Consider the following 15,828-nt stretch of genomic DNA (forward strand, 5'->3'; position numbering starts at 1 on the left):
TAATTTTTTTGCATCAAAATCTTGGGTATTCCTGTGAATACAGGAGCATACCCCTAGCGCCGCCACTGCTCGTTTGTCTGATGCAGTGCACACGACGATTTGGGTGTCGCAAAATACAGAGTGTCCGCATTTTTGTAAAATCAAAACTGCTCTTAAACCATAAGGAATTAGTGGAAGTGTTCTACATGAAAAAGTTGCGCCTCATTGATATCTTTCCGATGACATATAATTTGAGTTATTTCGACCAACGGTTTGTGAAAATTTCGCGAAAAATGGCTGCTGTCACTCGTCGTTCGCCGCACGATTTTCAAAATTAACTTAAAACCAGAAGGAATCTCAAAAACATTTCAACATATGAAAGTTACACCTCGCCCATAGCTTTTCAAAGGTATATTACACACCTTGTTTCGACAAACGGTTAGAAAACTGGAGCGAAAACAGTATCGAAAATTTGATTTTTTTGAAAAATAGAATTCCGCGAGTTAGTAAATTTGAAACTGTTATTAAACCGTAATGAATTAGAGAAAAAATAGTTATGAAAAAGATGCGCCTTGACGATATCTATCTAACGGTGTATCATTTGCTTCATTCCGACGAGCGGTTTAGAAAAAAAACATGAAAAAATGCTCGCTGCCACTCGTCATGGGCCGCACCATTTTCAAAACTGCTCTTAAACCGTGAGGAATCTCGAAATGTGTTCAACATGAAGAAGTTGCGCCTAATCCATAGCTTTCCAACGATATATCATACGCCTTGTTCCGATAAACGGTTAAAAAACTAGAGCAAAAACAGTACCAAAAAAACACTGCATACAGTTTTTTACGACATGAAGTTCCCTAGTCTCTGTAATGCAGTGCTCTTGCTAAAGAAAGTGCAGTGCCCTCGTGTTGAGCATGCAGTCCGAAAGTGTTATCAGAATAGTTATTCTGGTATTATTATCAGAATAGTCATAGAGCATGCAGTGCCCTCGCATTGGTGCTCGTTTCGCCTTTGTCAACTTCATCATAGGCCGCGACGTTGCACGAGGACTGGTAGTCGCTGTTCCAGCTAGTCATGGCTGGAACTTCAAAATAATGACAAGTATAGGTTATTATGACAAGAACAAACACACATGGCAAGTGATGTAATGCCAATCACTACAAAAAATATATAGATAGCATCACAATGTCATACAAAGAATATCCTCAGTGCTAACAAAAAAATTCCTTAGTTCTGACAAGAACCAAACACACATGTCAAACAAGAATAACAAGTAAGTTACAAGTAAGTTGCATCCATGCCCATCTTTGCTATGTGTTGCAAGTTGGATAATGATTTGTAAGTTACCGTTAGTATGTGACAAATAAAAATATAGCTTCGAGTAAAATACCAATGGTCGTTAGAACAAAGAGGGGATGCCACTCGGGGGCATCCCCAAGCTTAGTTGGTCGCTCACTTTTGGATAATAGCTTGGGATGTCAGTGCATCCCCAAGCTTAGGCTCTTCTACTCCTTATTCCTTCATCCATCATAAGATAACCCAAAACTTGAAAACTTCAATCACACAAAACTCAACAAAACCTTCATGAGATTCGTTAGTATAAGAAAGTAAATCACTACTATAAGTGTTGTATCAAACCAATTCATATTTTGTTATTACATTATATCTACTTTATTCCAAATTTTCTATGGAAAAAACTCACCAAAGAAAACCATAGAGCCATCAAAGTAAGCACACAACGCAAAAAAAGCAGAATCTGTCAAAACAGAACAGTACGTAGAAAACTGACTATTTGGAATACTTCTATAACTCCCAAAATTCTGCAAAATTAGGATGACCTGAGAAATTTGTGTATTGATCTACCGTAGGTGAAATGGGTATTTTATCGCTCTCTGGTTAAAAATGAAAATTATTTTCGCGAGCGCAAAAGTTTCTGTTTTTTCAGCAAGATCAAACAACTATCACCCAAGAAGATCCTAAAGCCTTTACTTGGCATAAACACTAATTAAAACATAAAAAATAATCATAACAGTAGCATAATTGTGTTAACACTCAAAAATAGGAAGAAAAAAGCAAACATAAATTTTATTCATTGGGTTGCCTCCCAACAAGCGCTATAGTTTTACGCCATTAGCTAGGCATAAAGCAAGGATCTAAATTTTGTCATCCTTCTTCTTAACCTTCTTAGAGGTGTTTTCATCATGGGGTTTTGTAAACACAACATAAAACATATTATGTATAGAAACCTTAGCGTTCCTAAGTTGATGTTTATCATAACCTTTTTGTTTTACCGCAATAATCCAAGAGTAATGTTGATTAACATTATTGAAAACTTGTTGGATTATATCTAAAATGGGGACTTCCTTTTTAAGCTTCTCATCAAAGATTTTTATTATCCCCAAGCAAATGTCTTAAAGCATAGTCACTATTGTAAAGAATTTCATCTATCACAGGTTTTTCATGATTCATACCATAAAAATCAAAGATTTCCCTAGCTTCCCGTATTATGTAATCAAATTTATTCATAAGAACAAGGGTAGCCAACTTTTAGCCCTAGGACTCTTTATAACGGGAAGTTCAAAAAACAATCTTTGCAAAGTAGGATGAGTAGGAATAAATTTACTTTCAAGTTTCAGAACTAGTGCTGAAATAGCATCCACATAAGATCTAGTAGTTTTAAGTATAGGGGCATCATCAAGACTTAGATTCCCGACACAATAGAAAAATTCTTGGATACGTTCTTTTCCCATAATGTTCCCTTGCCCCAAAATAAAAGTTTTAGCATCCAGATTGCCCGTACGTCCAATCTTTGGAGTTAGGCCATCATCTGTTGGTGTCATACCGAAATCACTCATGATTGCAAGCAAAGAATAGACCAGACAAGAAAACGGCGAACGGAAAAGGGGCGAATAAAACGGCAAATTTTTGTGAAGTGGGGGAGAGGAAAACAAGAGGCAAATGGCAAATAATGTAAATTTCAAGGAAATGAGATTTGTGATTAGGAACCTGGTATATGTTGAAGATCCTCCCCGGCAACGGCGCCAGAGATTCCTTTTGATGTCGCTTGAAGCTACGTTAGTATTTCCCCAAAGAGGAAGGGATGATGCAGCACAGCGGCGGTAGGTACTTTTCTCAGATGTGAAACCAAGGTTATCGAACCACTAGGAGAACCAAGCAACACAACGTAAACTGCACCTGCACACAAATAACAATTTCTCGCAACCCGAAGTGTTAAAGGGGTTGTCAATCCCTTCTGGGGTACGGCGCCTCAAGATAGGCAAACGGACGTGAGATAAATTTGTAGTAGATTGATAGATCGAACACCAAATAAAATAAATAAGGATAAATTGCAGCAATTTTTTGGGGTTTTTGGTTTAATAGATTTGAAAATAAATGCAAGGAAAAAGTAGATCGCAAAGGCAAATAATATGAGAAAGAGACCTGGGGGCCGTAGGTTTCACTAGTGGCTTCTCTAGAGAAAAATAGGAAAAGGTGGGTGAACAAATTACTGTTGGGCAATTGATAAAACTTGAAATACTCATGACGATATCCAAGCAATGATCGTTACGTAGGCATCACGTCCAAGATTAGTAGACCGACTCCTGCCTGCATCTACTACTATTACTTTACACATCGACCGCTATCCAGCATGCATCTAGTGTATTAAGTTCATGAAAAAATAGAGTAATGCACTAAGAACGATGACATGATGTAGACAATATCTATCTATGTAGAGATAGAACTCATGACGATATCCAAGCACTGATCATTACATAGGCATCACGTCCAAGATTAGTAGACTGACTTCTGCCTTCATCTACTACTATTAATTACTCCACACATCGACCGCTATCCAGCATGTGTCTAGTGTATTAAGTTCATGAAAAAACGGAGTAATGCAATAAGAACGATGACATGATGTAGACATCTATATAGAGATAGATAGAGTTGGAATCCTTTTAAGTTTCTATTTGTTCTAACGTGCATCTATCCAGCATGCGTCTAGTGTATTAAGTTCATGAAGAAACGGAGTAATGCAATAAGAACGATGACATGATGTAGACAAGATCTATGTAACGCGCACCCCTCTTCTCTCTTCACGTACGAGTCATAGAGATAGATAGAGTTGGAATCCTTTTAAGTTTCTATCTGTTCTTCTGTAAAACGATTGTCTCTATAACATACGTGCGAGAGGATCTCTCTCTCTCTCTCGATCATCAATATAATCCTGCAGGCTCTCCTCTGGAGGGTTGAGACGCTTCATCATTGTTTACAGACAGTAGGGTAGGGTTCCCTGATGGCACTCCGGCTGCAGATTTCAATGTCACGTCGACTCTATGTGAGAGTGGCGGGAGCGGTAGCGGCGGTGCGCCGGCGGCCCGCAGTGGAAGAACAGTTGGGCTGGATCCCCAAGGGGTTGGTTGTAATTTTCTTGTTTGTTGGGGTTCTTTGTACCACTATTTGGTTTCAATATATCTTGAGGTCCTTGTCGCATAAGAAATAGAATAAAATAAAATAAGAAAGCGTGCGTGTACAATAGAATGTTTAACAACAATGACCCGGATTGTTATTTCGATCTCATCCTGATGCTCCTTCTGCAAGTAAAGTGTGCGTCGATGTCCTCCAAGAGTAGTATACAGTGGATGAACTGTTGAACTGAACTGAGCCCGTGAAGAAGACCGGCCCTGACACACGCCTGAGCCAAAAAATTAAAGCAAGCAGATACCTGCGCCCCAAGTGAAGTGAAGTGTGGGAGCATATGCTTTATTATGGGCACTCTCGTTATGTAGAAATGTTTTTGTTTTCAAGGGCAAAGATATCTCTCATTTGCAGGTTATTTTCCGTGGTACGCAATGTTTCGTATGTGGTCTAGGCTACATCGAATGGAGTATCAACCGCTAATTAAAGCGGTGTGTACGTGGTTGGAGCGGGTGGCCAGGGAGGTCTTCACCCAACATAGGTGGCAGTATAATCTTCGGATTGGCGCACCAACTCCTTTGAGATAGGCATACCATCGGTCCTATATGATCCTAGTATTGTTGATATGTCGCCTTTTTATTTTCTTTCAGTTTGTTTTGGTTTTGTTGTGCGTATCTTAATTATGCAAAAGCTGAACGATGTTCATTGTGTTTTGTATCTATTTGATGCTACATTTTGTGTCAATAAAAATGCTCTTTATCAAAACAGTGAAGTGAAGTGTGTGATGGCGATGCCGAGACACCCGGGCCCTGATGATCTCGATGAGCGTAAATCGACGACGACGATGACATGATTGATCGATGGCGCCGTCGGGCCTCTTCTCGCCATGTCTAGGCTTCCGCAGTTGTGCTGCTCACGCTGCACGTCTGGTGTTTGCTTGCTCCTCACACGCAAACTATTTTTGGCTACTGTAAACACACACAGTTCAGATGAGATGAGGTTCCTAGAGAAGAATATATATCGCTGGGTCAATAACGCATGATGCTCCACAAGGATATATACCGGCAACCACGATGCCTGTCGTCGTCGTAGTACGTACGAGTGTTCGTCGGTGGTTGGACGCCAGCTAGCTATAGGAAGCGGTAGGATTTCCATTCACGCATGCATCCATCAACTAGTGCAGTGACTGGCGCACGGCCAATCGAGCTGCCCGCCATCAGTAATGAGGCCATGAGTCCATGACTGTATGCAGCAGATACTCCTTGAACCATCATGCACGCTGCAGGACAGAAGATGGCATGCATGCATCACGCATGCTCGATCAACAAGGATCACTGCCAAACTGTTGTCCGTACCTGCTACGTGTTCCTCCGTCGCTGGCCATGGCTCACGGGGAGTGCCACGCGCAATAACTTGTGCGGCTCTTATATTTAGTGGCATGCTTCCTTTCCTGCCTCGCTTCAGCAGTACCCATGGGTCATGGCCACCATCTGCAACCAGCTGGCCATAAGCCTCCATCGCCGCACTGATCAGCTCAGGTCGCTATGTCTACGATAGAGAGTGAAAGCGTGCTGTGTAGCCAAGCTTCCCAAGCTTCTTCGGCAGATTAATGGAGGCTCAGGCTCGCCCATTTTCCCTAGACCTGTCTCTGGCGCTGACCCCCATGCCACCTCCGTTACCAGCAGCAGCAGGGGATGCTGTTTCGAGCTCTGCCGCCCGCTCGAATCGTTTCTCGTGCCTCTTCTGCGAGAAGAAGTTCCCCAAGTCGCAGGCGCTGAGGGGCGGCCACCAGAACAAGCACAGGAAAGACAAGGGTGTCCGCATCTGGATTCTGGAACGCCGGGCCGCTGGCCACCGGGGCTATGGAGCGTACCCTGGCGACGCTTGACGACGAAGAGCGGCGGCAGCAGCAGGAGCTTCATCTCAGCCTTAAGCTTTAGCTAGCTAGGCAGCCAGCTCCATAGCCCCGGTGGCCAGCTCCTATGTATGCGCGTTTCTTCTCCTCCGTAACTAACTAGAGCCTGAGCGGGTATCCATGTGCTAATATACAAGATACATTTCTTCACTCATCATCTGCCTTGGTTGATAGTATTTCAAATTTAAACCCTATAAGCCGGAAAGAGGAGAGTATGCATGCAACGAATCCCCATTTAAGAAAAACAAATCTCAGACCATGTTTGCAATTGCTGCATTGAGTTGTGAAAGCTAGTGAAAATCGACTACTTTGCTGTAAAGAAAACCCATTACACCTGAAAAAATAACATACTCCCTCTAATTGTTATTTACACATATACAAAAAATAAGCGTATTTGAATAAGTCAATTTGATGAGAAATGAATAAGTAGGCTATAATATGTACGTGATGCGTTCACATAATGTTTTCTTCCATTCTTAACGAAAATATGCATCATATATTAAACAAACAAGAATTAACCCTTTGCTAACATTTCCTTGCAAGCATCTTAATTACTTGACACAACTAAGGCATGTAGAGTGCTGGTTGGCAACCTACTCTTAGCTCTCCATGTTATTTAGAATGGCAACAGAAACATGTTATACAGTGAAGAGCAAGATTCTCCATATGTATAGCATGGATGCAACATAATATATATATATATATATATATATATATATATATATATATATATATATATATATATATATATATATATATATATATATATATATATATACTAGGAAAATTGCCCGTGCGTTGCAACGGGGACATAAACTTTAGTTGTTCTACAGCAATCTAGAAGGGATTACATTGATGTGTAATATGTTCTTTGTTCTACAACCATACCTAGATGTGATTAGAGTTCAGTTAGAAATCTGAGATTATTTTCCTCTAAAAATGAACATTAGCCCTCAGAGCATCAACACCATCCGTGTCTTGTACGTAATCGAGGAGTAGTGTGTATTGTAGGTAGAAAGATGAGTTGTTGTTTAGGTAGTGTAAAAAAATAGCTAACAGAAACCATGACTTCGTTAACCAGGCAGCCACATTAAGTAAACAAAACCCCTCATTTATCTGGCAGGCGGGATCGCGGAATAGTACCTCAAGAGAACTGGGAAATAATGCAAAAAAAAACTGATAATACTGTACTACGTAATTTAGAAACGCTGAAGCATTTTCATATGATGATTTCATCAACCTTTTATACCACATTGTATACATGAACGTAGTTTTCAGATCAAACACCTTGTAAGCACAATTTCGGATGAGACACGTTGTGTTATAAACTTATAATTCAGGTGGCACTCATTTTTCTTTCCTAACTATTTAAGTTGAGACCTGTCTCGAGCAGTTACAGCATAATCAAGCAGAGTTCAGGCACAATCTATTCCATTAAACAAATAACCTTTTTTCTAAGTAAAATTCCATGATCACATCTTAGACCTATCTTGAACAGAGTTAAGGCATAATCTATTCCATTAACATTTTCCTATTCTGCTCAATACAATTTCATGATCACAACTGCATAAACTACTTATTATCAACAACACAAAACTGCTGGAGATTAGAGCAATCATGGAAGAAGAAAAGCGATGGAAATATATTAATGATTTGCAAAATAAACAAAGCAGGATCAAAAGAGGCACCACACCAGGTTATTCACACTTACGTAGCAATTGCTTCTGCCGCTAACATCTTTAGTCACAACCATAGCACCAGAATGCACTTCATTTATTATTATCACAAAAAGGACGTATACACCAACCACTCTATAAATTTTTTTCCCACAAAGAACCACTATATACATGTTCCGCCAAATGTTTACATCCTCCAGCACTTTCTTCCCTCATCCTGATGCATGCCACCCTCTCCAGCACTTGTCTCCTCAGCCCTCAGTACTCTGCTCCTACATAGCAGTTGTACAGAAGCAAGGTATTCACTCGGGAAAAAATATATTTCAACCAAGTAGATGCAGATGAATATGATCGAGTGGAAGAAGAATCAAGAACTTATATTTATACCATGAGGTCTATGAAAAATAATAAACTCGCTGAGGAGAAGAAACATGATGTCATTGCGTTGCTTTCGAACCACCGGGACAAAGTGGACAACATCACGACCGTGTCATTGACAATAGCCACACTACAGCATCATGCGCCGCTCTGCCTAGAGCCCTAGACCATAATCCTCCCCGGATATGGCGAGAGGTGATTATGAACAGAGCCTCCGGGCCTTCATGGTGGGGACATCAACAGACAATATTATGAATTTGTTTAGGTTCTGTGCTACTCACTGTCGTGAACGCAATGAACAACTTGATGGAGAAAAGGATTAGCCTACCTGAAAAGCATGATGGTGGCAGCCTATGTTAAGAGATTACGGAATTATCAACACTTCAATGATTTCAAAGCTTGCAGTTTGTTCTGTGGAGACGATTCAATTTTTTAATTCCTCGAATGTCCTTTTTGTCTATAGGATGCCCTCATGGTCTCATATATCTCTGTGTGTGGAAAGATAACACTTTAAAGGCGAGTCTCATGAATGCAAGATAAAACCGCGTTGGTTATGTTCAAACTTTTCGTGTCACAATTGTGCTTTATTTCCTGCAAACTGGCACCTTACTATACATGATAATATCTAAAATAACAGGCAGCTGTATGATCTTATTCTACTACTGCCTAACTTTGTGATACATGATAATTGAGCGGATGTGACTTCTCTAATATGCATGTGCTATACATAAGAAAATCAAGATAAAAAATCTTTGATATGGGATGAAATCGAGATGCATAGAAAATCACTTATAATGGGTGCTTGCGTGTGGTCTAAGTAGTACAGAGCGAGAAGATAATTGGGAGCCTATGTCCATTGATGCATACCTGCTTGCATACATGTGTACTGCCTTGTTAGATTACTATATACGCACCACGTCGACAGAGCTTGTTGGCATGTGCTGCATAGATGATGATATGCAAGAAGGTAATGGATCTAAAAATAATGCAAATAATAAGGAATCAAGAATGTCTAGTGTGGATTAGTCTTGAACTCTCGATGGGCATCAACCAACAGACTGTCGTAGCAAATATCCAAGTTCTGTAGGCCGGTGAGACAACCTGATTTGTGCGAGGAACTGAAGATGGACCAAACAAACAACAAGTATAAGAAGGTATTAAGGCAAGGGAGTGACATGGAGTTCAGGTGAGATCTGTACCATTGTGGTAGTGGTGGCTGGTGGTAAAAAGAGGAGATGCTATGGATGATAGGCAGTAGCACCAAGATCTGAATCAACCCAGCTAGAATTTTCAGTGTGTAGTTGTGTGCAAACCTTGACAAATGATGTCCAGCTAGCCTTTGTTTGGCTGCACCTGTGCAGAGTTGTGGGCAATCTGCCTAGTCATTCTTCCCCTCCTCGTCCATGTACTCTCCTTCCGGCTCTTTCCTCAACACAAAGAGGGTGAATCTCATACAAATAACCGATGCAGCCAATGGTACAGTGATTACGCGTAGTTTGAAGAGGCTGTTGCTGGCGTCCTCAACGATCCCCTTGACCCCCCGCCACCGTCGTTGCTCAGCAGCGCCGAGCCCAGCCGGTCGATCCGAGGCCTCTGGCCAGGAACAACGTGTGCTCCAGCGAGATGTGCTACCCTTGCCAGCAACCGCACGCTGCCGCCTCAACAGGAGCACACCGCCCTACCTGCCTCCCTCACCCTGTGCCCCTTCTCCTTCTCATTTCTTCCTCTCTCCCTCACGCCCTGTCTCTCTCTTTCTCTGGATGAGTAGGGCTCCAGCCGCCGCCATCTAGCAAGCTGCCACACCAGCCACCAGATCCGTCGATGCCGCGCCTGAATCTGACAGTTTTCGCGCCGCCGCCGTGGCTCTTACCGCCCGCCGGCCCGTTCCGGCGAACTCCAGCGCCGCCTGCCCGTTTCGACGGAGTTGGCCGGGTGATGAAGAGCGGTGCGGCAAAGGAGGAGGAGAGAGAGGAGTTGGGGGAAGGTGCGGCGTCGGCGTCGAGTGTTCCCGGTGGTGGAAAGCCGCAGGGGTGGTGGCGGTGCACGGCGGGGGCGGCGCACGGCGGAGGAGCGGTGGCAGGCAGGGGCGGCGCGCGGCGGAGGGCCGGCAGGGGCGGCGCACGGCGGAGGGGCGGTGGCTGGAGGGGGCGGCGCGTGGCGTGGCGTGGAAGGGCGTGGCGGCGCCTGTAGGTGGAGATGCAGGAGATAAGGTCGTCGTGCGTTTTTTTTCTTTTCCCTCGGCATGTACCGGTTCGGGTTGACTTACATGAGGAGTGCGGGTCGAATTACATAAAACCGCAAGGACTTTTCTGTAAAATGTCCAATGACGTATCACCAGAAGCACTCGCTGGTTTATTAGTAGGTAAAGATATATATATAGGTATATATATATATATATAGGTATATATATATATATATATATATATATATTCTCTTAGTTTGCCATATATATATATTCTCTTAGTTTCAGTATTCAAAGTATCAATGCAAATAGTCATACTCCAACAACCAAACTAGCAGCCAAATTTTCTTACCACACGAGAGGTTTGCCCCCTCATGCAGCAGCAGCACTGTTGTGGAGGCGAATATCGAGCAAGCATGCACACAGTCGACGCATACTGGTATTCTTCTGAGGAGGACGATGTATACTATTTGACGGAGACTTGAGACAGGCCTATTCTTCTGAAGTGAAGTGTTTGTCATGGCATGCATGCCCAGGCCTAGTCGTAAATGATAATTGAGAGCTTGTCACAACGTACGAACTGAACTGAAGAGGACACGACTGATCAGTACGTGTGTCTGTGGAGGCATCTCGTTTTGGCCATGTATACCTTTGCTTGTTATGGGCCGACATGTGCACATGCATCACGTCTGTGCCCCTTGCCCCAAGAGGACAATGAGAAGAATGTCATATATGGTGCTGATGTTGAAGAAGATCCTAATCTCATGGTGTTCCGCAATTTGAAAAGTATAAGTGGCACATTTAGTTATGTGTCGTGTAACTAGGATCTTGTTGAATGTTATAAACATAATTAGTTTTGTCTGCACTGGCTCATGCGGGTTTAGGTTTTTCTGTTATGTGCCGACATGTCCCACATGTAGCTTTGGTTCGTACCCCTTGCCTTAGCAAGATTGATTGAAGAGGATAAATGGAAGAAAGTTATTATGGTAGTGATGTTGAAGATCATAATCCAAGGGTGTAATTCGAAAAGTATAAGCGGCCAAGGCACACCAAAGTCAAAGTGTTTGTCTGGGTTCTTCGACACGGTAACACTCGTACGCAGGGCTTCCTGCGTCGGATAGGCTTCCTCGAACATGATGACTGCCGCTTTTGCCCTGGCCGGGCTGAGACGATCATGCACCAGTTCTTCGAGTGTCTCCGCTTGCATCCGATGTGGGAGTGCGTTCTCGGCCTCCGCAATATGCCCGTCGATTTTGTTTGGCGTGCCTTCACCGCCTGCCACCCCTCCTGGGCTCGTCCGCTTCTAAGCACGGCGATGTGTTGTGTCCTTTGGGTCGTCTGGAAGACCCGGAACCGGATGGTGTTCGATAACATTCGGAGCTCCGATCTTGACTTGCGGCATTCAGTCCGGGAGCACCTCCGATTGTGGGTGGTCCGGCCCCCCTCCCGCGTTGACTATGCCCCGTTACTGCTGTGGTGTGAATCTATCTGTAGCTGATTCCCCCTTCTCTCTCTCTCCTCTCTCTCTCTCGCTCTCCCTCTCTCTCTCTCTTTCTCTCTCTGCTCCGCGGAGCTATGTAATCACTGATCCGAATGTCTTTATTAATACAAAAAATGAGTTCAGGTTGGCGATCGCCTCCTGTTGACTGCTCAAAAAAATTGCGCTGGTTCGCCATGGCAATGACTTGGCACTGCTATACATTACTATAGCGATGGACATCTCATCGCGAAAAGTCCATTCTGCACCCGAGCTCATATGCTCCCGCATGAACAGTAAAATCGAAAAAAATCGATTTTTTTTTAAAAATTCCAATTTCTTTTTGAGAGAAACATTGACAAAAGTTCTAAGTGCCTGCAAAAATTCATCATGAAATCACATTCCTGTAAGGCGTGGCAAAAAAACACATTCAGTGCTTCAAAATGCATTTGAAAGTAGCTTTTTCAGAGTACTATTTTTGTTTTTTTTGCCACGCCTTCTAGGAATTTGATTTCATGACGAATGTTTGCAGGCACTTAGAACTTTTGTCAATGTTTCTCTCAAAAAAAAATTGGAATTTTTTGAATTTTTTTGATTTTTTTTCGATTTTACTGTTCATGCGGGAGCATATGAGCTCGGGTGCAGATTAGCCGCGTCCCATCGCATCGGTACATTTTTCATCCAAAGTTCGACAAAAGGAATCTTGATCTGACATTACTAGGCGTATCTTTTTAACCAAGCCACATCCAAATACTAATTAGGTGTTACATTGTCACTATACTTCTAGGACTGACTATGTCGTCATACCGCAACTAGTAGCGGTCAGCGCAACCTCTGTCAAGGGCCGCCATACCCACCTTCATGAAACGCCCCTACAAAAGCTTGCTCCGCCGCGTTCACCAATATCACTAGAGGAAGAGCCACCCGCCAAAATATTTAAGGGCGATCACCTCCCCCGGCACAAACATCGGCGGGGACGAGGTTATGATTTGGCATTGATGCTACCCCCGCTCTCATAACGAACCTATCCTCCGGAGTAAGATCCGACTTTCTTTGTGAGTCAACCGGCCTCGCAAAGCTAGATCCTTCTTGCTATATCACAACTAGATGTGCCCTATCTATTACACATCTAAGTTCTATGTCATTGATTTTACACGGAGATTTAAGCCAAGATTTTTTTTCTATCAACGTTTGATTAAGTCGTTTAGATGTCCAATAACTGGGGCATATCTAGATGTGTGGTAGACAGGGCCTACTTTTTTTTTAGAACCGGGCTTTATACCCCTTTCCATTGCAACGAACGGAAATACAACCAGTTCAAGCTAGAAAAACAGGAGGGGGGAAAGAGGCATAGCGAGTTCTAGCACTACCAGGAAACCCACCATACTCGCTCGCCGTCGAAACGAGTATCATGGGGCGAAAACCTGGGTAGCACAGCATAACACCTAACCTATTACATTCTTAAAAGATCAGATCAAAGTATCAAAACACAAGATGATGGACAGGGCCTACTTTTTTGAAAGATTGCATTCGCTTGATTTGGCCTTAATATTTGGTCTAGTGGAAACATGGTTAAGATTTGCCGAACTTTTGACCTTTCCATAAAAGAATTGGATCAACAACACAAGATGATGACAGAGAAGAATCACCGCCAAAATGCTACCACCTCTGTAGCCATGATCTGCCTCGGCATCCTTGTGGGCTGGTGGTCCTCTAGTTGGCTATAGCTGGTGGGCCCACCCGTGGTAGACGTTGGTGCACTTCACAATAATGCGGCTCCTAGATTTAGCAAGTGGTACACTCATGGCTAGCACTAGCAGTAGGCTAGAGAGTGAAGGAAAGCCACAGGAGAAGCTGAGCTGGCCTGCAAATATCTCCCATTCTTCTCCAATGGAGGCTCCCCATGGCGCAGCCTGCTCTCTAGACCTTCACTGACACTGGCCCCCATGCCGCCACCATCACCAGCAGCAGCCCTATCCTCATCCTTCTGGCCTTCAGCAGATGCCGTTGCCGTCGGCGATGACGGCTATGGCCATGGCCACAGTGGCAGCCGCGTCGACGAAGCGAGATCATCGAGGCGGCTGTTCTCGTGCCTCTTCTGCAAGAAGAAGTTCGTCAAGTCGCAGGCGCTGGGAGGCCACCAGAACACGCACAAGAAGGAGAGGGTCGGCAGCTGGAACGCCCACCTCTACCTCCAAGCTGACCACGACGACCAGCCGGCCACCCGGACGGCTACGGTGCCGGCAAGGAGCTGGCCACGCGCGTGCCTCGAGGACCACGAGAAACAGATGCTTCTACCGCAGCATCTTGATCTCAACCTTAAGCTTTAATTAGCTAATTTGTGTGTAGGTTTTCCTATGTTTCTTTCAATCTCATCCTCCTTGAACTAGCTATATATTAGCTTGTGTGTGTTTGCACTAGACCTACTATCTGCGTACGTAATTATATGCTGGCAAGCATGTTCGTATTGTACTGTACATGTACTCCATCCGTTTCAAATTACTCGTCATGGTTTTAGTTCAAATTTGAACTAAAACCACGACGAGTAATTTGGAACGGAGGGAGTACTTTGGTTTGTACTACCGACAGTCTTCCCCCTAGCTCGTTTATTTATTTATTTTTACAATCAACTCTGAGGTTACTCACTACAAATTGTGTCTCATTGATTCGCAAAAAGAAAAAAGAAACTGTGATTAAGTTTTGCAGTTTTTGTTTCCACAGTCATTGTGAAACTGGACGTTGTGTTGTGTTTTTGTCATTCTCTTCTCCTCTCCTGCATCACTTCAGTTCGGTAGTAATCTGGGAACTCAGGTTCATCACTTCAGGTTGTCTCAGTTAGCAACAAGAAAAAAGAAAGTTAGCAAACAAGAAAGCTAACATGAGCACTTTCCTCATTGATTCCTGGTCTCGCAAAAAGGAGAGACTTTTCTTCACCTGTCGCTGGACGCCATGCACGGTGAGGTGATATACAGAGAAATGAATCTGTTCATGGTCCATGCATGCAAAGCCGTATGTCCATCTGTTCCCCACTGCACACTATTATGTTTGTTGTCTATCGGACTTCGGAGTTCGGACATGTGTGCTCCCATCAACATACATGACATCGCGCCGATACTGTATATTACAACCGCCAGTGCACTAGCGGAGCTATGTGCATTTCTGGGGCTGTGCCCCCCTAAGATTAGAGAAAACACTGAAGAAATTTCTTTCTAGGGTCTAGATTGACGAAAAAAGTAGTCACCACTGTCCGCTGCCCAGCGATGCTACACTTATGGACCGCAGGCACACGGAATCATCTACGGAGGGAGGTGGAATCAGACGGTTGGTGCTCAGCTTTTTTCTTGCCGGAAATTACGGCTCCCTGGTCCACTCGCTCGCTTTGCGCTTTTCCCGCTTGATCCACTGCTATCTTATTCAAATCTGGCTACCTTTTTAAATTTGAAATGACTCACTAAATCAAACATGCTCATAGGTTTTAAGAAATCATTGATTTTTAATATCTTTGCAAACAAAAAACCATGTTTTTTAGAAATATAGGGAATATAAAAATTCTTTATTCATTTAAAAAATTATTCACAAATCTGAATGGTAGTTCCCAAATTAAACAAATGTTCATAAACTTTAGAAACATTCATAAATTCAGATAAGGTCCATGAATTTTAAAAATAATCAAGGCATTAAAAAATGTTTTGTTCACCTTTTTTAATTATTGTTTTTTATAAATGTTCATGAATTAAAATGTCAACAAAAATAAAGTAAAATAAATGAAAAACTACAAAAAAAGATTAAAAAAATAAAACTA

The 15,828-nt window shown here is 43.0% G+C and overlaps 1 long non-coding RNA gene and 1 pseudogene across 1 annotated transcript; one reads left to right on the forward strand and one right to left on the reverse strand.

The window, feature by feature from the left end:
* Window positions 1-8,145: 8,145 nt before the first annotated feature.
* LOC119270855 lies at window positions 8,146-10,009 on the reverse strand. The gene is made up of 3 exons (XR_005134331.1): window positions 9,721-10,009; window positions 9,567-9,634; window positions 8,146-9,485 (listed from the first exon to the last, which is right to left on the reverse strand). It is a non-coding gene; the product is annotated as an uncharacterized LOC119270855 (long non-coding RNA).
* A 3,907-nt stretch (window positions 10,010-13,916) lies between these two features.
* On the forward strand, window positions 13,917-14,657 carry LOC119270856 (annotated as a pseudogene).
* The last annotated feature ends 1,171 nt before the right edge of the window (window positions 14,658-15,828 follow it).

Source organism: Triticum dicoccoides, chromosome 3A (genome assembly GCF_002162155.2).
Source record: "Triticum dicoccoides isolate Atlit2015 ecotype Zavitan chromosome 3A, WEW_v2.0, whole genome shotgun sequence".
Taxonomy (NCBI): Eukaryota; Viridiplantae; Streptophyta; class Magnoliopsida; order Poales; family Poaceae; genus Triticum; species Triticum dicoccoides.